This window comes from Typopeltis vanoorti, chromosome 11, assembly GCF_054136105.1.
Source record: "Typopeltis vanoorti isolate ZY-2024b chromosome 11, IOZ_Tvanoo_1.0, whole genome shotgun sequence".
NCBI lineage: Eukaryota > Metazoa > Arthropoda > Arachnida > Uropygi > Thelyphonidae > Typopeltis > Typopeltis vanoorti.
In genome coordinates this window covers 130,214,925-130,241,374 of record NC_143559.1, presented here as the reverse complement: position 1 = coordinate 130,241,374, position 26,450 = coordinate 130,214,925, and the positions used below count along the sequence as shown (strand labels likewise).

General features: G+C 34.8%; 1 non-coding gene across 1 annotated transcript; it reads left to right on the top strand.

Moving 5' to 3' along the window:
• Window positions 1-12,713: 12,713 nt before the first annotated feature.
• Window positions 12,714-12,786, top strand: TRNAK-CUU (transfer RNA lysine (anticodon CUU)). The gene has a single exon. It is a non-coding gene; the product is annotated as a tRNA-Lys (tRNA).
• The last annotated feature ends 13,664 nt before the right edge of the window (window positions 12,787-26,450 follow it).

The following is a 26,450-nucleotide window of genomic DNA, read 5'->3' as shown; positions in this document are numbered from 1 at the left end:
ACTGCATTGTGAATGGAGAACCTGTGGAACAAGTAAAACATTTCAGCTACTTAGGCACGATTTTTAGTGAAGATGGTAAACTAAATATGGAAATAGACAACAGAATCAATAAAGCTGGTATGGTAGGAAGTCAACTGAAGAAATTTATACGGAATAAGAGAGAAATTAGTCAGAACACTAAATTAGCTGTATATATACAAGACAGTGTTCGAACTAATTTAACTTATGGATCTGAGAGGTGAGTTTGAAGTAAAACACTTGACCAAAGACTAGAGACAGCACATATGAGTCCTGAGAAAGATTAGGGGCATGAACAGATGGCATCAATGGCAATAGCATATTAAAAACGGGGATATTAGGAAAGAACTTGATATTGTCAGCATCCAGGTATGCATTAGCAGAGCTAATCTCAGGTGGTATGGTCACTTAAACAGAATGGGAGATCAAAAATTAGCAAAACAATCGTTCTTTGCCAGGTTGCCAAGAAAAAGATCCAGAGGAAGACTCAGATATAGGTGGATTGATACAGTAAAAAGTGCCTTAGAAGACAGAAATATAAGACCTGATAATATTGGAGTCTTAACATTTAACAAACTGATTTGGAGGAAAATTGTAGATAAGATGTTAGTAATGATGTAAATTTTTCATATAGGACTATCATATCCTGTACACCCCTTGAGGGTATATATCAGGAATTTTATGATCATGATGACATTTATAGGAGGGTAATCTGAAAAGTTCTAACTATGAAAAAACGAATTCATAATTTCAAAATTATTTTTTATTTTTCAACATAATCTCTTTTAAAACTAATACATTTACTCCATCGTCGCTCCAGCGCCATTATCCCGTCCCTGTAGTGGTTCTCAGTAAGATCTGCAAAATACCCATCCACAGCTGTAATCACCTCTTGATTCGAAGAAAATGCTAACCAGCGAGGAAGGGTTTTAGTTTTGGGAAGAGATAGAAGTCAAATCTGGGGAATAGGGTGGATGTTCTAACAATTCATAGTGCAGATCCCTTAATTTTCCCATTGTCAAAACACCTTTGTGGGCAGGTGCATAGTCCTGATGAAAGATGATTTTTTTTCCTTCTGCAAACCGGGTCTTTTCTCACGAATTTTTTCGTCTAGTCTGGTTAAAATATCGGAATAATATTCCCTGGTTATTGTTTTACCCTTTTCAAGATAATTAATAAACAAAATGTCTTTAGCATCCCAAAACACCGATGTCATGACCTTTCCTGCTGATGGAACCGACTTTGTCTTCTTTGGCGCTGAACAACCGGCTTCTCTAGACTGTTTTGATTCTGGTGTGTAATGGTGAATCTAAGTCTCATCCATAGTAATAAATCGACGCACAAAATCAGTTTTTATTCTTGTTAAAACGGTCCAAGCACTGTTCAGAGATTTTTATGCGAGTGTGTTTTTGATCTGCTGTGAGCAAGCGCGGCACCCATCTTGCGCAAAGCTTTTTCATTTGCAATTCTTCATGCAAAAAATATCGTGCACGTTCTTTTGAAATGCCTAGTCTCAGCAGTTTCACGTACTTGACTCGCCGGTCATTCAATACATATCGTGCAGTTGATCAGTGATTTCTGGTGTTGATAAACTTTTTGGACGTCCTTCACGTGGATCATCTTCAAGGGTGGTACGGCCACGTTTAAACTCGGCAGCCCATTTCTTAATTGTTGAAAACGAAGGAGAATATATTTTTATAATTGTCGAAAACGAAGAAGACATATTTTTAAAGACTGGAACTTACTGATCTCAGCGATGCGGTTTTCAGTAAAATAACTCGATTTTTTGAGGTGCACTTGAATAATAGTAGTAATAATATTTTCAACTTTACTATTATTATTTTATTATGATTATTACGTGACATCTCACGGTAGGGTTGTCTTCCTCATCACAGAAATTTCATCATTCTGCCTATTACATCCGCCAACTACGCATAAATGTTCGAACTGAACAAAACGCATCTATTACATTTTACACTCACTGCGTAAGTATACTCCGTTGTAAGTTTGATTATTGTTATTATTATTATTATTATTACGTAACACCTGATTATATATTTTTAATTCAATCCTTTTTTATTATTAAAATTATGATTACATATTTACAACAGGTTTATTTTTATTTATTTTTTTTTTTTGTAACAATGAAATTCGTACAGATTTTTCGTTTTTCTTTCTGTGTAATGTATTAATAATAGTAACTGTAGCTGGTAGTTTATTGTTTCTGCGGTTGAATATTGCTTTTTTACAGCATTTATACATTTGAAAATGAGTTATATATATTTTCAATTTTGATTTAATATATTTAATGAATATATGGATCCCCCCCCCTTTTTTTTTTTCCCGTTGAGCTTGGTTCAGATGTCATTTCTTAGCTTTCATCCTCGAAGCTTATTTATTAACCTTATCTCAGGATGACACCGGTTGGTTATTATTTATTGGTTTCTTTGCTGTGTGTTTTGAAGTAGGCTGATGTTGATACGTCTGATTCAAAATATATTATTAGGTGACACCTGCAAGGAGCCCAAGAAATGATTGTGAAAGGTCATTCTACTCCTCTCGCAGTCTCTCTACTACTTAGTCCTCCAACTGCGCACAACACCATCTGTTGCAGAACACCAACAATATAATTTTATTGTATAAAAATGGGATGTTTTTTCTCATATGCCAGGATTAATCATACAATTATCATCCACGTATCACAGTCATTTTCAGTACGACTAAAATTTCATTAGTAGAACAGAAACCGAAATTAGAGTGACGGATGAATTTTTCTCAGTAGCCGCCGTATTACAATTGGAAGAATAGCGGAACATTGCGCCCTTCGATTGGAAAAGACCTGGGTTCGATTCTCGTCGTGACAACGGGAATAATTATATGGGCTAACTCACCTTCAATTGAAAAATTGAAGGTGATTTAGTCGATCTCATACTGTGGTAGTAAGGTTTTTTCTTCCAGAAACTCAGGTTTTTCATCCCGAACACACGTAATTTACAGACAAAAAATACTGCTGTTGGTGATGATGAACGATAGATGAAGTTGATGGTAGTAGTGCAGAGGATGAGATGCATTTATTGAAGGAGAGTAGCGTGCCCTCCCACGATGAGTCCTTGGACTCCCTGGAGGCGTCACGTAATAATAATAATAATAATATTTTTTGTGTGTGTCTCCATCATATCGCTTCTTTTCCTACTTTGCAACTGAAACACCTTGGGTCAATCCTCAGAGGGGAGAGACGAATGTCACTCGTTCTCAGGATCCTCTTTGTGATATAATAATAATAATAATAATAATAATAATAATAATAATAATAATAATAATCCATGAATCACGTACGTAATATACAGTGGAACTGTCTGAGAGACGGTGAATTAATATTAAAAAAATAACCATTGCCTACGGAATGTGGAAAGTATTATTTCCAATAATAGGTATAACGTCAATCCATCATTTCCCTCCAGAATAAGTCGACGCGGCTCGATGATGTTGTAATAAAGTTCCACAACTTTCGTTGTATACAAGCATTTCATAAGATATTTGCTTTCCCGAAGGACCTTATTCTACCAAAGGATTCGACGTCCATTATTGGAGATAGTGCGTTTAGAAAGTTCTCTCTGTTCGGACTGTAGGAATTGCATATAACGAAGTGGCGTCTTAACTATTTCTTCAGAGGACAATACTATGGATTTTGAACTGTGGTATTTTGTCAATATTTAGAAGGATAATGATATTTACTGGTAACTTATCCTATCAAAACATCCATTCATTTGAATATCGATAAGATTTTCTTCATACACTTAACTCTAATTATATATCTGTTGGCCTTATACAGCTGTAAAGACAAGATAATATGAGAAACACATCAGAATATTTCATTCTACTTCTGGTTGAATATTTATGTTCTAACCTACTTAGAACATAAATAGATGTTCGAAGTCGGTTAACAAATATTACATATAATAAATTTAGTGAACACACTCTTATTATTATGTCTCCATGGAGGCAGAAGGAAAATCGAAGAAGACCTAAACTAATCGATGTAAACGCAACACCTATCGTATTTTGCTTTCGACTAATTTACTGTCAACACAATGGTCGTTGCCCATGGCAATGCATTCAATAATTTGCCGCACTAGAAGCAGAAAAAATTCAATTCATAAAAAGCTTCCAGAGGTAATCTCTACTTCTCTATCTATCAAAAGTCTATACAAAAAGGTCTCCATCATATCACTTATTTTCCTACTGTGAACCATTCTTTGCAACTGAAACATCTTGGGTCAATCCTCAGAGGAGAGAGACGAATGTCGCTCTTTCTCAGGTCATTCTTTGTGAGCTCCAAATCTTAAAGCAGTCAGGTGACCAAACAAGAGCTAAGTATGCAAGGAGCGGCCGAATCGTAACAAATTCTCCATGGAGTCCAAAGGCAATGCGGGAAGCACTGTACACTATACTGTCTCAGAATAGAGGGAAACGTAGAAAATAGACAGAAAAAGTGAAATCTGGCAAAGAAATAAGTTTTTTTAACAAAAATTTCGGACATAAAAGTGTATTTTTTTATTTATGATAACGATAATTGGTTTTAAATAAACATTACTTAATTAATTTCATCCTTTGTAATATCATGAAGCACATTACTTAAATTTACTTCACATCACGAATATTAAAGTACTGAAATCGCTTTATGTCGCAAACAAATTCAATTTCACAAATTGTTCCTAGTGAATACGAATGATCACACAGGTGGGTAATTATCCGTTAGGTTGATACAACGAGCTTTTTAATTTGAATATCTTAACAAATTTGATAAAATATGGACAAAAGACGCATTTCAAAAACATCCCTTGATTAAAATTATCTTCTTGGAATTCCAAATAAACACTTAGCCTTTTAGGACTAATAATACGAGAAAAGTCACATATTCAGCAGGAAAATTTTATTTTGAGCCAAAGAAAAACGCATTACACTTGACATCAAAAAGTAGTACTTTGATATTCTGTATTTTACAGAATATCAAAATACATGACTGCACGTTCCAAAATTTTGCTGTCAAATATCTTAAGAGAAAGATATTTGTTGTGAAGTGGCTATGAAGTGATTCTGGGTCTACAATGATCTGAAGTATTTTTCATAGACTTCAGAAGGAAAGATACGTTTTTGATTATAAATTCTTAATTTTGATGGACATAATTACATATCAATGTTTTTCGCACATTTTCACTCTGGAGACGACTCTGCTGACTGTGACAGATGAATTGATTTTGAAAACTAACTTTGTCTGAATATTGCTTTTGAACAATGAAAGGAAAGATCAACTTTTCTTTTAAGTCATTTGTCAGAATACATTTCCAGGAAATGTTTGATGCAACAGTATGTGTGAAAAGAGCATTCCAAAATTGCTGTGAACTGAGTTATTTTTAAGATCACAAACGAACTCATTTCAGAAGTGGGAATCCAATAATTCCGAGTGTCAACTAAGAAATGCTTTGTAAGACTGCATTTCGTGAAAATTTCGTTTCGCAATCTATACGAGTAATTGGTTCTCAGGACTATGAACTTTCTATTGCTGTTTCATATTGGAGCTTTGTGAAATCTTCTCACAGACTAAAGGGTTTTACATGAGTATGAACTATGAAGTGCCGTTTCAAATGGGAGTTTTGTGAAAATTTCTTTTCGCAGACTACACAATTGAAGGGTTTGTCATGAGTATGAGTCTTTAAGTGCACTTTCAGATTGGAGGATTTTGAAAATTTCTTCTCACAGATCACACAAATGAAGAGTTTCTCATGAGTATGAACTTTCAAGTGGTGTTTCAAACTGGAGTTTTGTGAAAATTTCTTTTCGCAGACTACACAATTGAAGGGTTTCTCATGAGTATGAGTCTTTAAGTGCACTTTCAGATTATAGGATTGTGAGACTTTCTTCTCACAGACTTCACAATTTGAAGGATTTTTCATCAGAATGAACTGTAAAGTGCATTTTTAGTTCGCATCGTTCCGAAAATTTCAGATCTCACACTTCACAAGTAAAGGGTTTCTCACCAGAATGAAGTCTTTTGAAGTGCTTATTGAGAGCACTTTTTTCGGAAAATGTTTTCTCACAGATTTCACAAGTGAAGGGTTTCTCACCAGAATGAACTCTCAAGTGCTTTTTAACACTGGAGCATTCAGAAAATTTCTTCGTACAGATTTTACAAGTGAAGGGTGTGTCTCCTGAATGACCTCTCAGTGCGTTTTGAGATTGGAACTTTGAGAAAATTTCCTTTCACAGATTTCACAATTGAAGGGTTTCTCACCAAAATGAACTCTCAAGTGCTATTTAAGACTGGAGCTTGAAGAAAATTTCTTCTTTCAGACTTTACAATTAAAGAGTGTCTCACAGTGATGCACTCTCAAGTGCTTTTTGACATCGCATCTTTCTAAAATTTCTGTTCAGGCTTCATATTTGGAAGGTTTATCATGAGATGATCTGGAAGTGCACTTTCAGAATGGGCTTTTGTTCTCAACGTTCTCGGTCACTGCGCAAATATTCTGCTGCGAACAGAAAACGATTGGGAATGTAATCGTGATCTCTACGGTATTGCTATATATTTCCAACACACATTTTCTCTTAGTGAGTAATTTCTATCATTAAGCTTGTTTATATTTTTCGACAAATTTTCTTAATCACAATCTGGTTTTTGGCTTTTGGCACATTCCTCTGCGTAAATTTTCCGAAGCGTGAAGAGGTTTATTTTTCTGTAATATGACTTCAAACTATCCAGGAATTTTCTGTAATAAAATATTAGAAACAGAAAGTGTAATGAAAAACAAATTGGTTTTAATGATGCAAAATTTTAAATAAAAGTAATTCGTAATTTAATTGATAATGATAACTAGATTTTTGAATTATTACACAGTTCACTCATCTGGTCTTCCCATAACGTTCCTCTGTTATGGATGTGTCGGGAAGTTACTCGCTTCAATTGAAAAGATTGGATTCGAATGTCGTCTAGAATTTTCTTGGATGGTAATTCGACGGTAAGAAAAGAAGCCTGTGTAGCTCAGTGGATGTGGCGTTTGTACACCACGGCGCTTGACCGCACGAAGGAAGACTTCTTGGAACTAGAAGAAATTCTTCTAAGCCTTTTTTCGACCAGTTCCCGAGTTAGTGGATGCACGGGCAAGCGAGTTTTTTCTCCAGGAATCTTGGGTTTTTCGTCCCGTAAACTCAATAAAATCGACCGTAGAACCCACATTATTTCAGACATTAAAAAATACGAGTGTTAGGGTTAGGGACCACGAGATGGCGGCACTTTTTGAGCCGTCTCTCTTCACTGCGTGCCGCTTAGCCTTGGACCAGCTATCTCTGATTGGGTACCAGTGGAAATTGAACTGCCCACTCAGTCTCCAAAAGTTAGATAGAGCTAAAACGCCTCACCTACCCTATATACGAGAATAAAAAGGATTTAGCTGATTTTTTTAAAAAAATAATTAATAAGAAAATAAAAAATAGACTTATATTGAAATGGTGTTTATATGTTTATACACATACGGAATATGACAGAAATTTTAGTACATTCTTGTCAACTACTGTCTGTAAGAGATGATGACGGGCTAAAATTTTGAATTCGCATTTTGATTTTTTTTTCTTAATTGTACTTAATAAATTTGAGCCGAAATTATTTGTGGAATTCTTCTCTTTGACCCTTCACTGTGTTAGGCTCACTAATGGTCGGTTCTGTCAAGCAATTCGCATAGAAGTGTCATATTGTAATCGAGAAGTAAAACATTTTGTTTGCAAGGAAAAAAATTGCTGAGATCAATTACAAATGTGTTCGAAACAACGGCCATGGTTTTCGCGGAATGACCTCCGATGGTTAATAATGTAGGTACTTTCAACAGAATTATAATAAACACCTTTCTTTTATGTATGGAGTACTGCATATTGAAGAGGATAAAAGTTCAATTTGTGACTCCACTCACATGAATCTGTTGCGAAAAAACCAAAAAAAAAAAGTTTTCTACAAGAAATATTTTGTGTTTGATAGAATATTTGATACATTTAATTTACTTTTCAATTTAATACGAAACGAGTTCATTGCTGATTATTCAATTCACGACTATTTGACTGAATTGTAGTTATGCAGAGGGGAAACGGATGCAAGAATAATATGACCATGGTAAGAATGTATTTATATTAAGCGACAGCAGAAATGCACTTCCCAGTTAAGAAAATTTGAAACGAGAAGTGATATTTGACAAGCAGTTGATATTCAGGAGAAACAGAATGTAAAAAGTAAGACATAGAGTACCTGTTGTGCTGGCAAAGTAAAGAAAAGGAAGTTATTGTTTGTCGTTATAATATCTTGACACGAATGCTCACCTGTTAACCGGAAATTCATGAAGATGAATCACTGAATTATAGCAAGGGGAGATATAATAGAGACTTCAGTAGTAAAGTGATTGAAATGAAATGAAAAGACGTGATAAGTGGTAACATACTCATAAGAACGTTTCCTGAATACTCCTAATTTATAATAACAGCTTAAAGGAATACCTTATGATAAAAACACACCGAAATTATAACGATAATCAAGTCACGAAAGGAAGCATCCGAAGAAATTAGGAAACACTTCTCAATTTGTTTAAAAATTTCGCTAGAAAAGTTGTAGAAACAGTTCTGATAAACTGAATAATGCGCTTTGTCTATCCAAGAATCCAATTAGGCAGTAATCAGTATGAACTCAGATACCTCAATCGAGTGAAGTAGATGCTATTATGAAGGTTAAAATATTCACTAAACATAGATCGACCAGCAAAAAATAAAACAAAACAAAATATAATAAAATAAAAATGATCTACTATTGATCTCACTCGATCTCAAGGCTATTCGAAAAGTTCTTGTTGTGCATCAGGTTTTTGAAACAGCCAATACGACTAGCTGTTAAGACTTCCTTTCACCACTGAAACGCCAAAGACAGAGCTGACGATGTGAGAATGATTTGTGATTACAGTTCGAAGTATCTGCCAACGAAGAACTTTTAAAATTTCAGAATGGCGCCTTGAAAAGAAAGTTACTATCAATAGCACCAAGTCTAAAATGCTTCATATTAAACGATACAAACAACCTATATTAGTCTTCATAAACGGGGAAGACTTAGAGAGTAGCAGTCAGTTAAAATACCCCTAGAAATAACAACAGACAACAAATTCAACTTCAACAAACACATCTCATTTCTTGCAAGAAAAGCTTAAAAATTATAAATCTTGTAGGTATGTTGGCAAGATAAACTGGGGTTTAGGTCAACGAGGGCTAGAAACCATATATATTCCAATGAGAGTTCGCAGAGGAGGGTGGGCAAATGGAGCACCCCCCGGGTGCTCCATTTGCCCACCTTGTGATCTACTTGTGAAAAAAACCCCCAAAAAATTAAATAAAAATTTATTGATGTAATTGTCTTTATGCTCTGCACTCCCCCGGAAACTTTTCTTCGAACACGCATGTATATACCACTATTGATATCGAATGACGTACTGCTTGTGAATATGCAATGAAATCTAAAAAAAACTAACAAAAGTTAAGCAGAGATTCAACGTCCTATAGTCATACCATTAATTTAAGGATACAGGACAATATCCTTCGAGGCAGATGCGTTATTGCTGGTCTACCACCGATATGCTTATAGATGCAAGAGTTCTGTTTAATATATGAAGTCACTTCCGGAATATATAACGGAAATGCCACATCCATTTTCCACTTCATTACAGTAAGCGGCCTCACCCAGAAAAATATCCTAAAGAGACGGAATGTTGAGAATGACAAATACCACACTGATGGGAGTAAACCAAGTGAAAATATCGATTGTTCCCTCATAGTACATTACAGGCAGTCCATTATAAACAACGCTGTTTTAAGCTGTATTCCCTCTGTTCAAACAACGAGATAGAACAAATGGTAATATGTACAACCTCTCATATGTCCGGAAATTGAAATTAAACACCTCTCATCAAAAGATAGCAAGAATTTAAAGTGATAAAAGAGGCACTATTGACGACATCAAAAAAAAAAGATAAAATAAGAACACCCTCCTAGCTTTAATATATCAGACACGAAACGTACTAAGCGGAGGGGAAATGAAGTTCTGTGAAGGGTGCATACTGGAGTAACAGCAAACGAACAGCGGACGATCTGGTTAAATAAGCGGCTATAAATGAACAGTCAGTAATCAGTTACCAAAAAGTACCGAAAATCAGCAACACAAACATTGGAAATAAAAATAACTTAAGCTTGTGGGAAGAAGAAGAAAACAGAAAAAAAAAAAAAAATTCTTGCCAAGTATGGGATGGCGTCTCTTTCATAAAATACACGCCATCTGTCCGGGTTTAAGCACACAGCTAACGGGACATGGAAAATTACAACATTATCTAAATGGAATCCATATCCTGGAAATTGCATGTTCTCCACACCTTCAAGACGCTGTCCATCAGCTGCTCTCAGCTACTGGACTCCATCCGGACGCCCGTAATGCAACACATCATCACGTCAAGAGACAAGTGACCAGTAGTACTTAGAATTATTTAACTGTGTGAATAGAGTCAACATCCAATTACTACTTATAATGTTTGGATTATGTATGTAAATGTGTAGATATAAAATTATAGAAATGTAAATACAGTATATGTATTTACTTGGATGTTACATGGTATTAATATGGATGTTAACTGGTGAATATGTACATATAGCTGTAAAAAATGTAAATATGAATATTAATACAAAATATCAATGTAAAGGTCAATCAGTTATTTAGAAACCTCTTTAGCCACTTCTATATGATACAACGGAAATACAACATTGATCCAAACCGCATTGAATCATGCACGCAATAAGTAGCCTCCGACAATTAGGGAGAAGCCAAGCTTTGAAAGTAAAGAGTACCGGACATACACGTAGTACACACGCAGAAGGAAATATTGCTTATTATTTCATAGTATATTACATATAGTACAGTACACCAGAAAGTGTACTGTACATCTACTTTAAACTGAGCTGTTTAAACAGAGGCAATTGCAGACTAACTTCGTTAGTCTGCAATTACCTTTGTTTAATCAGACAAGTAGAACTATCTATAGTTTATTCATTCACATGTTATATTGCATCAGAACTCAACAAATCTCTTCAAAGATCACAACAATTTACAGTGACATACATGTAGGGGCTTTGAGGGCGATATTAAAAATAAAAATATCCATTTAGCGTTAATAGAGAATTAAAAAAATCTGGTAAGCAACTGGAAATTAAGATCTGCTGCGTGAAGGTACATACTGAAGTAGAAGGAACCCAGAAAGCGTGCTCAATTGCCTAAAGAAGCGGCTATACACGAACAGCTTGAAACAGGTTACCAAAAGTATCGAAAATCAGCCATAAATACACTTGCAATAAGAAAGGAGAATGGAAAGCATCGAAAAAACGGATCAATAATAAAATAATATGTACCACGTATCAATCCGGCTGAAAATAGCATCTTTCTCGTTTTAACCACGATATTAATGAGACATGGAAAATTAAGACGCTGTCTACATAGATTATATAAAACTTTCATAAATAATTTAACAAATAATTATATAACAAATCAAAATTTATCTGCACACCGTTAACACTGCATAAATTGATGTTAAAACTTTGCAGGATTTTATTAATAATCGTAACCACTCTTAACCCCCCCCCCCCTCTACCGGTTGAAATATCCAGAGCACTCTAGAATTTTTCATGGATCCAAACTTCATAAGCATTCCACCTTTTATCATGCAATTACCCTCCGCTGCCGTTTAATCCCTTAACGGAGATTTTAGAGCCACTAGCAGATTAATTGTGGTTTAGTGACCTTTGTGTCACTTGTCTTTACACGTACTGTGTTACTTGGAATTTTCTTTACTGTCCCACGATATTTGACCTTTTTTTGCTGCACAATTTATTAATTGGGTCTCATTCCAAAAATAAAACCGAATTTCGCATTTGCGAAAATAAATAATCAATCCTGAAATGACCACAGATCAGCCTTTGCAATGAATGCGTTTAATAGAAGTAAATTTGCTATTTTATTCTTGAAATCAGTGCAACGGAACAAGACAACTGTTTGTTCTTTCACTTTTCTGACAATATAGCAGCAATTACTTTTTTTTTTTTTGTTCGCGAATTTTCGAATGTTAGTTTGCATTGAAAATATTACGTCAAATATTTATATTTTTAAAATAACGTTTACTGAAATATTGAATGACTTTTTACTTTCTTTCCTGCAAAATACCATTATATGGATCGTCACACTTCAGTTTTAGAAACGATGTTTTTTTTGCTTTGTTTTAATGAACAACCAATTTTCATAAAATCCTGAATTCAAATACAGTAATGTGAAACTGCATTACTCGATTTCCGATTGTGAGTCATTTCTAGTATCAAAAATTTATATCCAATGAAATTTTATCAAGGACCCTCCCTCCGCCTTCGTCTAAATCTGATTAATCGCACTTATCGTCAATATTGGTAGCGAAAAATATTAGGAAAATAATGAGACAAAATCTTATACTTACCTTAACTCAGTAACAGGCTGATTTTTTTCTCAGAAAGGTAAATTTCCTTCCTTCGTCTTAAACTACAAAGTAAATCAACATCAATCACCACTAAAAGAACTTTACCAGACCGATAACCAGACCAAATGCGAAGCCCGGCTAGCTCAGTCGGTAGAGCACAAGACTCTTAATCTCGGGGTCGTGGGTTCGAGCCCCACGTTGGGCGTAATTTTTTTCTTCTTGATGGGGAAGAGGTTGAGAGGATCCAGAGGCGAGTGACTAAGATGATAGCAGGTCTATGGAATGAACCATATGAGAACAGATTGAAGATTTGTGGGTTGCAGAAACTAGTTGATAGGCGGAAAAGGGGAGACATGATTGAGTCATTCAAATTGCTAAAAGGATTCTATAGGATTAATTCAGATGATATTTTTGAGATCAGGACTGGTGGTGGGAGAACTAGGGGACACCCATGGAAGCTGGGCAAGAGCGTGGTTAGCAGGGGTGTTAGAGCTGGGTTCTTTCCTTTTAGAGTGGTAAATGAGTGGAATAAGCTGCCAGAGTCTGTTGTGGGTGCTATGACAGTGAGCGAGTTCAAGGCAAGGTATGATAGATACTGTGAGAATGTTGAACAGCTGTGTGAACATGATGTTTAGGGCCTCCCTCGATGAGTCTAAGGACTCCTGGAGTAGCCCGTGGTAATAATAATAATAATAATAATAATGATAATAATAATAATAATAAATAAAACTCCTACACAGCAGACGAGCTCAAATATTCAATAGAGGGCGCTTCGCATAAAATGGACTAAGTAGAGAACAATTGTTTTTAAAGCAGCGCCTTCTATGGTGAAGTATGTGAAATAGAAAATTTCGGTATATAAGAAAATAATAATACAATTAACAACTTCTATATATTTCATCCATAGTTATTATTATTATTATTATCATTATTATTATTATTATTCCTGACACCTCCAAGGAGTCCGAAGACTCATCGCAGGAGGACACCTACAACTGTCTCAACCACAACACCGAACCTCTACTACGAATCATCTCCATCAACGCCATCTACCGCCCACCTCCACCACCACCACCACTAGTATTTTTTTGTCTGTAATTACTTCCACTTCGAATTTGGTACTTACATTGCTTGTAATTAAACGAACTGAAATTTAAGTTAAGAAATCTAAACAAGTGCAAAAAAAGGATTGTATTCATTTTAATATATATATATATATATATATACATATATACATATAGGAAGATTTACTCTGTTTGGGAACATGTTAAAAGTATTAAATGACTAAAGACCGATTAAAACCTTTTATGTTAAACTTTATGTTTATGGTATTACATCAAACAAAAGTGGTGTTATGAGCCATCAAATCTCAAAAATACACTTTTTCCAAAAGGTTTACACAATTTTGGCCACTAGTGTAAATAGATTCCACCCAAGAATCTAGGAACAGTTTCTCAGGTAGTTGTCCTAAGAGGATTTTCAAAAACTCGCATAGCGGATGATATTCAAAATAAGAATGATGACACCTGAAGAATAAGTAAACCAATATAGGCAATTTTCTTAATAAAATGTTTGTATTAGACTATATTTCCACTCAGGCATATCACTATAAACCACAAAACGTAAAGTTCAATATGTTTCAAGGAACATAAGTTTTGAGTAGTTACCCATATATGGATACAAGTAATCGTGGAAATCAATTTAGCAATAAACGTATTTATTTACTGTTCTATTATTAAACGCAGAAGGTAATTCCACTGCAAAGAAGTGAGCAATGAAACTTTACATTCGATAATAGCAAGCACTCAAAGCAAAAAGATTCAAAGCTTGTCTTATACTAAGGGATGTCAAAATTTTCTTCTCTTGGAAACTCGATTTTATGCGAAACAGGCATTCGGCCAAACACATACTTAAAATTAAGAACCATGAGGCACGGTCTCATGGCCTTAGTTTCCTCGTCTATAAATCCAAACAACAACAACCTCTCTCGCTCTCACCAGTCAGCATACACTTACTGTATGTGGAACACAATCAACACTTTTTTATAATTCAAACAAACCATTGTGTTCGTCTATTTTCTTTGTAACTTCTTCATAAAAAAGCAAAATTATCATAACAGAACTCCCCATAATAAAACCGGGCTCTGGTTTTCTTCTCATCTATGGCTGTTTTTAAGTAATTTTTGTATTACTTTGTCATTAACATCTTAATAATTTCACTATTACTCTCTTGTAGACAAAGTAAGATAAAATTAATTAGAAATCATATTCAGGATATTCTTAACAGGAATTCATATAAATGTGTTACCTCGACCGGGTCTGGCACAAAGGCTTACTAAGCAAATTGCCATCATTTGGACTGTCTCACGATTTCTGCAGATGCGTTGCCAGCTTTCTAACTGGACGCACAATATGTGGAATGGTAGATGGCTCCCTAACCTCTCACCATCCAAGTAATGCAGGTCCCACATTGCTAAGTTCACTCACGGACCCTCTTCCTTCTGTATATCAATGACCTACTTCAGTTGACCTCCAACCCGATACACAGTTTTGCAGATGACAGCACGTTGCACTCCTCCTTTTCATTTGTTAAACCTTACCCTACACAACTCACTTCAACCCACATAACATCAACCACAACTTTCCTTAATTCGGACCCCCCCAAGCTATCCTCCAATGGGGGTCAGATAACCTCGTCAACTTCAACGCTAGTAAAACCCAGTTCTCTCTTATTTCCCACAACAAAAGAGATCCATTTTCCCCCAGTATTATTTTTAATAACACTCAAATTCCTAGGCAAGATGAAATTTCTCTTCTCGGATTTATCATGACATCAGGCCTCTCCTGGCATAAAGACATCACAACCATTGCATCCTCAGCTTCCAAAATTCTAGGATTTCTCTTTCGCTCGAGACGTTACTTCACCTCAAAACAGATGTTAACCTTATACAAATCACAAAGCGACCCAGCTATCGAATACTGTTCTCTCATTTGGAGTGGGGCTCCTAAAAGCCCACTCAAAATACTTGAATCAATACAGAGGAGAGCAATTAGACTGATAAATGATCCATTTCTTACCAACTCACTCTCCCACTTTCACATAGACGTTTAACTCTACAATTTGTATATTCTACAAATATTTCCATGGAAAATAATCATCTGAAACAGCATCAATAATTCCCCCACCCTGTACTAAGCCCATTGGAACACGTATAGCTGCCGCCGAACATCCTTTCACAGTACACCTCGAAACCCACAGAACAAGTTCCTTTTCCTCCTCCTTCATCCCTTCTACTGCTGTACTCTGGAACAGACTTCCGCCTGATTCATTTCCCAAGGAATACAATATACAGGCTTTTAAACAGAATTTCAACAAGTTTCTCCTTTCCCCATTCCACTATCCATATACGGTACTAAAGTACTATAGGTTTACCAGCCAACCTCTCGTATATGGGCCCAACATAAAAAAAAAACTAAACTAAGCGGTATACTCGTAAACACAACCTTACCTATCCTTTACGCACCCTGCGGGGCATAGGGCCTCAACCATTGACTTCCATCTGACTCTATTCAATGCTTATTTTTTTATCTCTTTCCAGGAACACCTCAGCCGTCTTGCCTCTATTTCTAGTTCTCTTCTCCATGTTATCCTGGGTGGGCCTCTTTTCCTCTTACTTGGGGATTCCATTCTAATGCAAGTTTTGCTATTTCTTTATCTGGGTTGGTTCCTGATTGTGTGACCTATCCAGTTCCATTTTCTTTTAGTGATTTCATTTTTGATGCTGGTTTGACCTGTTCTCTCCGAAAGTTCTATGTTTGTTATTTTATTTGGCCAGTATATTCCTAGTATCTTCCTCAAGTATTTGTTATGTAGACCTGTATTTTATTTATGTTTTCCTTTGTTAGTGACCATGTCTCAGCTCCGTATAGTAAAACTAGTTTAACATTAGTGTTGAAGAGCCTAATTTTGGTTTTTAATTTTATTTCTTTGGACCCCCAAATGTTCTTCATCATACTGAATGCAGTCTGTGCTTTCAGGATTCTATTTTGTATGTCCCGTTTGGTTCCTCCTTGTGTGCTAATCACTGATCCCGGGTAGATAACGTTATCTACCTGTTCCAGTGTTTTTCCTAATATTTCAAAGACTAATTCTTGTTTGGGGTTTATCTTCATTACTTTAGTCTTGTTATGATTTATTCTCAATCCACATTTATTTGCTTCCTGGTTTAAATTATCTATTTTCTTTTGGAGGTGTTGATGTTTTTGTGCCAAAAGGCATATACGTCTGCAAAATCCAGGTTACTGATTTTATTTGACCATCCCCATTGAATGCCAATTCTTTCTTCAGATTCTTTCCTTATCACCCATTAATAGCCATCAGAAAGATGGTCGGGGAGAGTTTACATCCTTGTCTTACTCCTATTTTTGTTGCAAATGATTCTGATAGTTTGCCATTATTTATTATTTGGATTTGGAATTTTTCATGAGTTTTCTTAGTTATATTTACGATTTTCTGAGGAATCCTGTAGTGCTTCATTAACTTCCATATAGTATTTCTGTCAATGCTATCAAATGCACGTTCAAAATCGATGAATCCCAAATATAGATTACCACATTCTCTGCCACTCTATTGACTGATCAACAATTATTCTTAATGTTATTATCTGATCAATACAAGATCTGTTTGGCCTGAACAGAGCCTGTTCTTTCCTCAGTTTAGTTTCAATTTCTTGCTTCATTCTTTCTAGCAACATTCTAGAAAATACTTCACTTGCAACATTTAGAAGTGAAAATCCCTCTCCAATTTTTACAAAGTGGTATATCTCCATTTTTTGCAGTTTCACCAGGAGTCCTGTATTCCAGTCTCTTGGCCATTCCTCCTTTTCCCATATTTGATTAAATAGCAGGTGTAGCATTTCAACAGTAGTTTATATCTGCTTTAAATATTTATATTGTCACTCCCAGCTGCTTTATTGTTTTTTCTTTACTGTCTGAGTTATTTCTAGTTTAGTTATAGTTCCTGTATTTATTTTAAGTATTTATTCTTCTGGTATTTCTTGTTCTAGGTTTTCTATTTCTCCATTTAAAATTTCTTGGAAATATTCTACCCATTTTTTTTTTCTATGCCTGCTTCATTTGTGAGTAACTTTCCTTGTTTATTTTTTTACAGATCCTTCTCCTTTAAAACTATTCCTAGCTAACTTTCTTGTTATCTCAAACAACCTCTTTGGGTCAAATTTACTTGCTGCTTCTTCAGCCTCTTTGCACATTTCCTCTAGGAAAACTTCTATTTTTCCTTTGCACGTTTTTTTACCTGTCCGTTTTTAAAGCCTGTATCATTCATTTATCCTATTTCTTTTGTTTTCTTCTGTACTTTGCAGAAGTGTATTCCATAAAGCTTTCCTTTCTTCACATAATTTGATGGTTTCTTCAGAGATCCATTGTTTGTGATTCCTGCTCTACCTTCCCAGAACTTCTTCGGCGGTACTATTAAATATATTCTTTATTTTTATCCAGTTCTCTTCAATGTATATTTTTAATGTTGTTCTATTTCCTTATGCTATTTAGATATATCGCATTTAATTCTTTGGTTCTTGCCTTTAAATATTTTTCTTAGTTTCATTTTTATTTCCGCAATGCATAATAAGTGGTCTGTAAAATCATCTGCACAACTCCAAACTCTTACATCCATCAAAGAGGTTCTCCAAGGTCTGTTTATTAAAACATGATCTATTTGGTTTTTGGATTTCTTATTAGGTGATATCCAAGTCTGTTTATGGATGTCTTTATGTTTAAATACGGTTCCTCCTATGATCATATATATTGAAAGTGCAAGTCTTTTAGGATTTTCCCATTTTCGTTACAGTTTCCTAAACCTTCTTTTCCCATTATTCATTCATATCCCACGTTACTATTTCCTACTTTTGAATTCATGTCACCTATAATTAAAAGCATATCTTTACTTTATATTTCATCTACTTCTTTTTACAACATGTCATAGAAGTCTTCTTACTCTTCTGTTTTTGCATTGTTTGTTGGTCCATATGTGTTTGTTATAGTCACATTTATGTATTTAGTTTTTAAATCTGGCTTTGATGATTCTTTCAGAAATTGGTTTCCATTCAACTAGTGCTCTTCTAACATCTGTGGTTAGCATGAAAGCTACACCTTTGCTATGTGTGCCATCTTCATTCTGGTTTCCAGAATATAAAATGTAATTGTTTGTTGTTAGTTGGATTTCTCCGCTACCATTCCATCTTGTCTCGTTTAGACCTCGGATTTCTATTTTGTATCTGTCCATTTATATAGTCAGTAAGCTAGCTTTTCCACTTTCATACAAAGTCCTAATATTCCAGCATCCAATTTCGGTTAAACGTTTTGGGCTAAAGAGGTGTTTTCTTGGAGTTTTCCACTTATCAGCCTCGCCAATGGGGCTTTCACTGGATTGCTTCATTTCCCCCAATATGTTTTTTCCATATTATGGTTGCTAGTCACAAGTGCAACCCTCCTCCTTTCTCATCCGGGCTTGGGACCGGCAATGGCGTAGTTCGTAAACACAACAGCAACCGTATTTTGTTTTCAGCTAATTCACAATCAAAGGCACTGGCAGTTGCCCAGGTCAATCCACTCCGTCATTTGTCACGCTAGAAGCAATACAATTCTTACACAGCTTCCAGGAATAGTCACTACTTCTCTATCTATCAAAAGTCTCTCTCTCCATAAAGGACTCCATCATATCGTCTCAAACATCTTGAGTCTATCCTCATAGGATAGAGACGACCGACTCGTCACTCGTTTTCAGGATTCTCTTTGCCACCTCCCAATCTCAATGCGATCAGATGAACAAATATGAGCTCAGTATTCAAGGAGCGGCCGAGTAATCGTAACAAATGTATATTAGTCATTCTCCATGCAGTGCAAAGGCATTGCAGGAAGAACTCTACGGTTCGCAGAGTAGAGGGAATCGGAGAAAATGAAATCTAGCAAAGTAATAAGTTTTTTAAACAAATGTTTTGGACATAAACATGTTTCATATCTGTCCTAAAAACAAGTATATTTAGGTAAATATTATTTCATTACTTTCATCCTTTGTAATATCATGAAATACATTACTTAAATTCACTTCACATCACAAATATCAAACTTACTAAAATCGTTTCAAGTGGCAAGCAAATTCAATTTTACAGTATTGGTGGTTAATTATCCTTTAGCTTAATACAACGGATTTTTTATTCGAAAAAAATATTTTTAAGAAATTGATAAATTATACACGAAAGACAGCATTCAAAAACAACCCTTGATTAAAGTTATTTCTTAGGAATTCTAAATAAACACATCGCATTTTAGGGATAATAATACGAGAAAAATAACCAATTCAGCTGGAAAAACTTTATTTTTAACTAAAGAGAAACATGTTACATTTAACTTCAAAAGATTGTACTGTACTTCACAGAATATTAAAATATACAAATTTCCCATTTCATAAATTTTGTTGTCAGATATCTTAAGAGAAAGATATTTGTTGGATAGGAGCTCTGAAGTGATTTCTTGGTCTAGAATGATCTGAAGTATTTTTCAGACTTCAGAACTAAATATATGTTGTTCATTACGAATCGTAAATTTTGAAGGATATAATTATACGAAATCCTTTTTCGCACATTTGCGCTATGGAAACGATTCTCCTGACAGTGAAACACGAAGTGATTTTGAAAACTAATCTCATCTGAACATTGCTTTTAACAGGAAGGAAATATAAAAATCTTCAACTTTTCTCTTAAGTCATTTCTCAGAATACATTTCCAGGAAATATCTGAAGTAGTTCTCTGAAAAATTATTTTTTGATTTAATATTTTATATTTATATTTCTTTAAGCTTCTTTTGAAAAGAGCATTCCAAAGCTGCTATGAACCGAGTTGTTTTTAATATCATAAGCGAACGAGTTTCAAAAATGTGAATCCAATAATACCGGATTAAAAGTAGAAAGTGCACTGTAAGACTGCATATTGTGAAAATTTCTTTTCGCAGTCTATACATGTGAAGGGTTCTCATGACTATGAGCTTTCAAGTGCTGTTTCAGTTGGGAGCCATTTAAAAATTTTTTCCCGCAAGTTGCACAAGTGAAGGGTTTCTCATGAGTGTGAGTCTTTAAGTGCGCTTTCAGAGTGGAGATTAGTGAAAATTTCTTCTCACAGACTTCGCAGTTATAGGGCTTCTCACCAGTATGAACTCTAAAGTGCGTTTTGAGATCGCTTATATCCGAAAATTTCTTCTCACAGACTTCACAACTGAACGGCTTCTCAGCAGAATGAAATCTTCTGCAGTGCTTTCTGAGAACACCTCTTTCGGAAAATTTCTTCTCACAGACTTCACAAGAGAAGGGTTTCTCACCAGAATGAACTCTCGCGTGGTTATTGAGATTCCCACGTTCTGAAAATTTATTCTCACACACTTCACAAGTGAACGGTTTCTCACCAGAATGAACTCCCTTCAAGTGCTGTTTGAGTTTATATCTTTCAGAAAATTTCTTCTCACAGATATTACAATTGAAGGGTTTCTCACCAGAATGAACTCTCAAGTGTCGTTTAAGACTGTAGCTTGATGAAACTTTCTTCTCACAGACTTCACAAGTGAATGATTTCTTACCAGAATGACAGCACAAGTGGTGTTTGATATCGCATCTTTCTAAATCTTTCTTTCCAGGCTTCATTTTCGAAAGGTTTATGATGAGTCTGAATCTTCAAGTGCAGACTAGGCCTTTGTTCTCAATGTTGTCGTTGACTATTTAGGCCTATTCTGCTAAGAACAGAAAATCCTTGGCAACGTAATCGTGATCTGTACAATAGTGCTATATATTTTCACCAGGCATTTCTTTTAGTGACTAATTTCTATTATTATACTTGCTTGTTTTTCTGTAATATGACTTCTAACTTTCCAGGAATTTTCTGCAATAAAGAATGAAAAACAGAAAATATAATGAAAACGATTGGTTTTAGTGATACAGAATTTTAAATGAAAGTAATCCATAACTTAATTCATAATAATAACGAGATTTTTTAATTATTACACAGTTCACACATATGGTCTTCCATAACTTACTCTCTTTATTTGGGACGATTGGAATCGGTTCTCGTCGAGAATTTGCATGGACCGTAATTCGGCTATACGCAAATTTTAATACGAATCCCCAGAGTTAAATAATAGGAAAACAAAGTATACGTGCATTGATTTGAAATGGTGTTTATACAAATACGGAATATTATAGAAATTTTAGTGGAAGATTGAGAACTACTGTTTGTCAGAGATAGACGATGGGATAAAATTTTAAATTCACATTTTGATTTTTCCTTAATCACTCTTAATAAATTTAATGGAAATTATTTGTTGAATTCATCTCTTTGCCCTTTCACTGTGTTAGGCTGACTACCGGTCTGTTACAGTCAACGATGATCTAATGATCTGCGATGGTTAATAATGTACATACGTTCAACAGAATTATAATACATACATAATTCACTTTCTTTTGTATATGAAAATTGCTGCATATTGAACAGTTAAAAGTTCATGTTATGACTGCTATCATATGAACCTCTTGCGAAATAAAACACATTTCTAAAAGAAATACTTTATATTTGATTACATATTTAATGCAATTAATTTTCTTTTGCAATTAATACGACACGAGATTATTGCTAATAATGCAAAGCGAGGAAGAGCAGTCTGACACAGTATGAATTCATGACGATTCGAATGAATTAGAATTATACACAAGGTAAACGGATGCAAGATGGCCAAGGCAAGAATGTGTTTGTATAAAGCGATAGCAGAAATACCCTTCGGTGATTAAGAAAATTAGAAACAAGGAGTGAAAGCAGTTAATATTTAGGAGAGAAAAAATGTAGAAGTTATAGAGTACCTGTCGTCCTGGCAAAGTGAAGACGAATAAGCAAAGGAAGTTTTTGTTGTCGTTGTAATGTCTTGACGCGAATGTGTACATATTGTCTGGAATTTCATGAAGACGAATCATTGAATAAGTGGAAGGGGAGATATAATACAGACTTAATTAGTGAAGTGAAAAGATGGGATAAGTTGTAATATACTCTGAAGAACGTTTCTTGAATAGTCCCAATTTATAATAAAAGTTTAAGGAATACCTCATCATAGAAACGAACTGAAATTATGTCGATAATCAAATCAAGAAAAGAAGCATCCAAAGAAATTAGGAAAAGACGGCCCAATTTACTTTAAAAATTGTTGCTGATAATGTTCTAGAAAAAGTTCAGATAAACTGAATAATGTGCTTTGTCTATTCAAGAATCCAATTAGGCAGTAATCAGTATGAACTCAGATACCTCCACCAAGCGCAATAGTCGCTACTATGAAGGTTAAAAAGCTTACGCGAGATGGTTCTACCATCATAAAAAAAAAAGTACTATTAATCTCACTCGATCTACAAGACGACTTCGATTCTTCATGGTGCCAGCCATAATTACTAAATTAAGATATGTTATAATGTGCAAAATAGAGACTCTACCTTACAAAAATTTATTTCACACATAGACGAGCAACTGACATTGAGAACCCCAACCGTAAAGAAAGAAGTCAAACGAGGCTGGCCGAAAGGTTCTTACTGTTCATCAGGTTTCAGGGACAGTCAGTAGGAGTAGTTATTAAGATTTCCTTTCACTACTGAAATACAAAAGACAGAGCGTTGGCTGATGATGTGATAATGATTCGCGCACGCCATGGCTTACAGTTAGAATTAACTCTCAACAAGAACTTTTTAAAATTTCAGAAAGGCCGCGTGAAAAGGAAGTTACTTTCAGCAGCACCAATTCTAAATTGCTTCATACCTGTCTTAAACGATAGAAACAATCTCAGGTGTGTAGTCGGGCCAGTCGCGCCAGGGAGACGCCCTGGTACTTTTTTTAAAACTATCAAAATTTTTAAATTCATTATAATAAATTATAAGAATTATAATAATGAGACATAATGCATTTCCAGCTTTCAGTTACAAAATAGCAGCTTATCGCTCTTGTCATTTTCATTACAGAAAACAAGGCAATCTCTCTGTCATATGGCCGTAGCAATAATAATAATAATAATAATAATAATAATAATAATAATAATAATAATAATAATAATAATAATAATAATAATAATGTCGCAGTTCGTGCTCTGGATTTTTGTTTCCAAGGTATTTCTTTTAGGACTACATCCCTGAACAACCTATAACGGTCTTTCTAAACGGGGAAGATCTAGAGCAGCCAGTGAATTAAAATAATTAGAAATAACAACAGACAACAAATTAAACTTCAACAAACACATCTCATTTGTTGCAGGAAAAAGCTTAAAAACTGCAGTCCTTGTACCTACGTTGACAAGGATAAAGTGACGTTTAATTCAAATATATACATACATATATATATATATATATATATATATATATATATATATATATATATATATATATATATATATATATATATATATATATATATATATATATATATATATATATATGTTACGGTTAAAGTGATAAATCCGGTTATTATTAATAATAACCGATTAAAGTGAATAATTAGGATTAATCACTTTAACCGGTTAAAGTGAATAATTTGGCGCCGCAGAAGAAAAGGCGACTAAATGATGTCAAAAAATATGAGATAAGAGTTTAAACGAACAATGAATGGTAAATATAATTAAGAATGTCCCTCGTCTTCCGTTCGGGCCCCTTCAGATCTTCCCGGAAACGAACAAATAAATTCTGGAATTGTATCCTGGACCCGATTATATCACTGTAATTTTTGATTAAAATTTACAAAGATATACCTAAAATAGTTCTTTGTTTTTTTGATGTATCATAAATCAACTTATGATTAGTTGTTGAGTTCCGTGTAAAAAACATTTGTATAAGCAGGACTAATCCGTAGGTAACATTATACTGTAAAGCGGTTTTCATTTGTTTTTCATTTCCTGTTCCTTTTATTCACACTTTATTCAAAAAAATTTTTTTTTGGAAAGGCGCGGAACATTAATCACACACACAAGAAAAATACTAGGCGCCGGTCCTGTATATAGGTATTCATTCTCAATAGAAATTATAACAGCTTAGGTTAGGTTAGTTTATAATGAAAAAAGTAAGGAAAGTTCTTCTTTTGCACTCAATGAAATCAGAAATCATTATAAACTAACCTAACCTAACCTAACCTCAACTAAGCTAATCTAAACTAACCTGGATGTCGCATGTCGAACCAGAGTGTCGTCGTAGTTTGTCGTGGGCAGATTAATGAGGATAAAAGATAAACGTTGTTTTGGGACGAGCTTAATGATTGCGGCCAGATAAATGGGAATAACAAATAAAAGTTGTTGTTCCCATGTATGGTAAATGAATGGTATAGATGAATGGGGATAATAGAAAAAACGGCATTGCTGTGCATCTTTCCTCATCAATGGAGAAAAACAATGATCAGTTGCTCTCTGATTTATCTATCATCCCCATTCATCTACCCACAACAACTTTTATTTGTTATTCCCATTTATCTGCCCGCAATCATTAAGCTCGGCGCACAACAACGTTTATCTTTCATCTCCATTAATCTGCCCACGACAATCTACGACTACACTCTGGTTCGACATGCGAAATCCTGGTTAGTTTATATTGATTTCTGATATTATTGAGCGCAAAAGAAGTACTTTCCTAAACTAACCTAACCAATAAAGGTTAGGTTAGTTTATAATGGTCTGATTTCATTGAGTAAGAAAATGAGTACTTTCCTTACTTTTTTCATTATAAACTAACCTAAACTAAGCTGTTATAATTTCTATTCAGAATATAAAAACCTATATATAAAACCTATAAACATGGTTTTATTACATGTACCAGACTCCTCTAGGAATTATTCACTTTAACCGGTTGATTAATTCTCGTAAATTATTCACTTTAACCGGTTGATTAATTCTTGTAAATTATTCACTTTAACCTGTAATTATTAATAATAACCGGTAATTATCAATAATAACCGGATTTATCACTTTAACCGTAACACACACACACACACACACACACACACACACACACACACACACACACACACACACACACACACACACACACACACACACACACACACACACACACACACACACACACACACACACACACACACACACACACACACACACACACACACACACACACACACACACACACACACACACACACACACACACACACACACAATGTTACGCTGTCTTAGGCTGCTTTCCTTCTGTTCAAACAACAAAAAACTGGCAATAGTTCATTCACTCACACATTTCCGGGAATTAAAATTAAACACCTATTATCAAAAATCAGCACTTTGGACTGACTAAAGAGACACTATTGACGACGTAAAAACAAGAATAACTACCTAGCGTTAATAGACCAGACAGGAAATCTGGTAAACAATCCCAGTCTAGAGCGGAGGGAAATGAAATTTTGTTGGGTGAAGGTGTATACTGCAGTAACAGGAAACGGAGTGCCGACGATCTGGTTAAATAAGCGGCTATAAACAAACGGTTAGTAATAAGTTACCACAAGTACCGAAAATAAGCTACAAACATTGGCAGAAGAAATAATTTAATCTTGAGAGAAGAAGAAGACAACATATAAAAACCGATCAAACCCCAAAAAAATTCTTTCCAAGTATGAGATGAAGACTCTGTCCAGAAATACACACGCCATTTCCCTAGGTTTAAACACGCTGCTAACGGGACATGGAAAATTAAGGCATTATCTAAATAGAATCCATATTCTGGAACCATTTTGAATATGTTTTCCACACCTTCAAGAGGCTGTCCATCAGTTGCTCTCAGCTACTGGACTCCATAC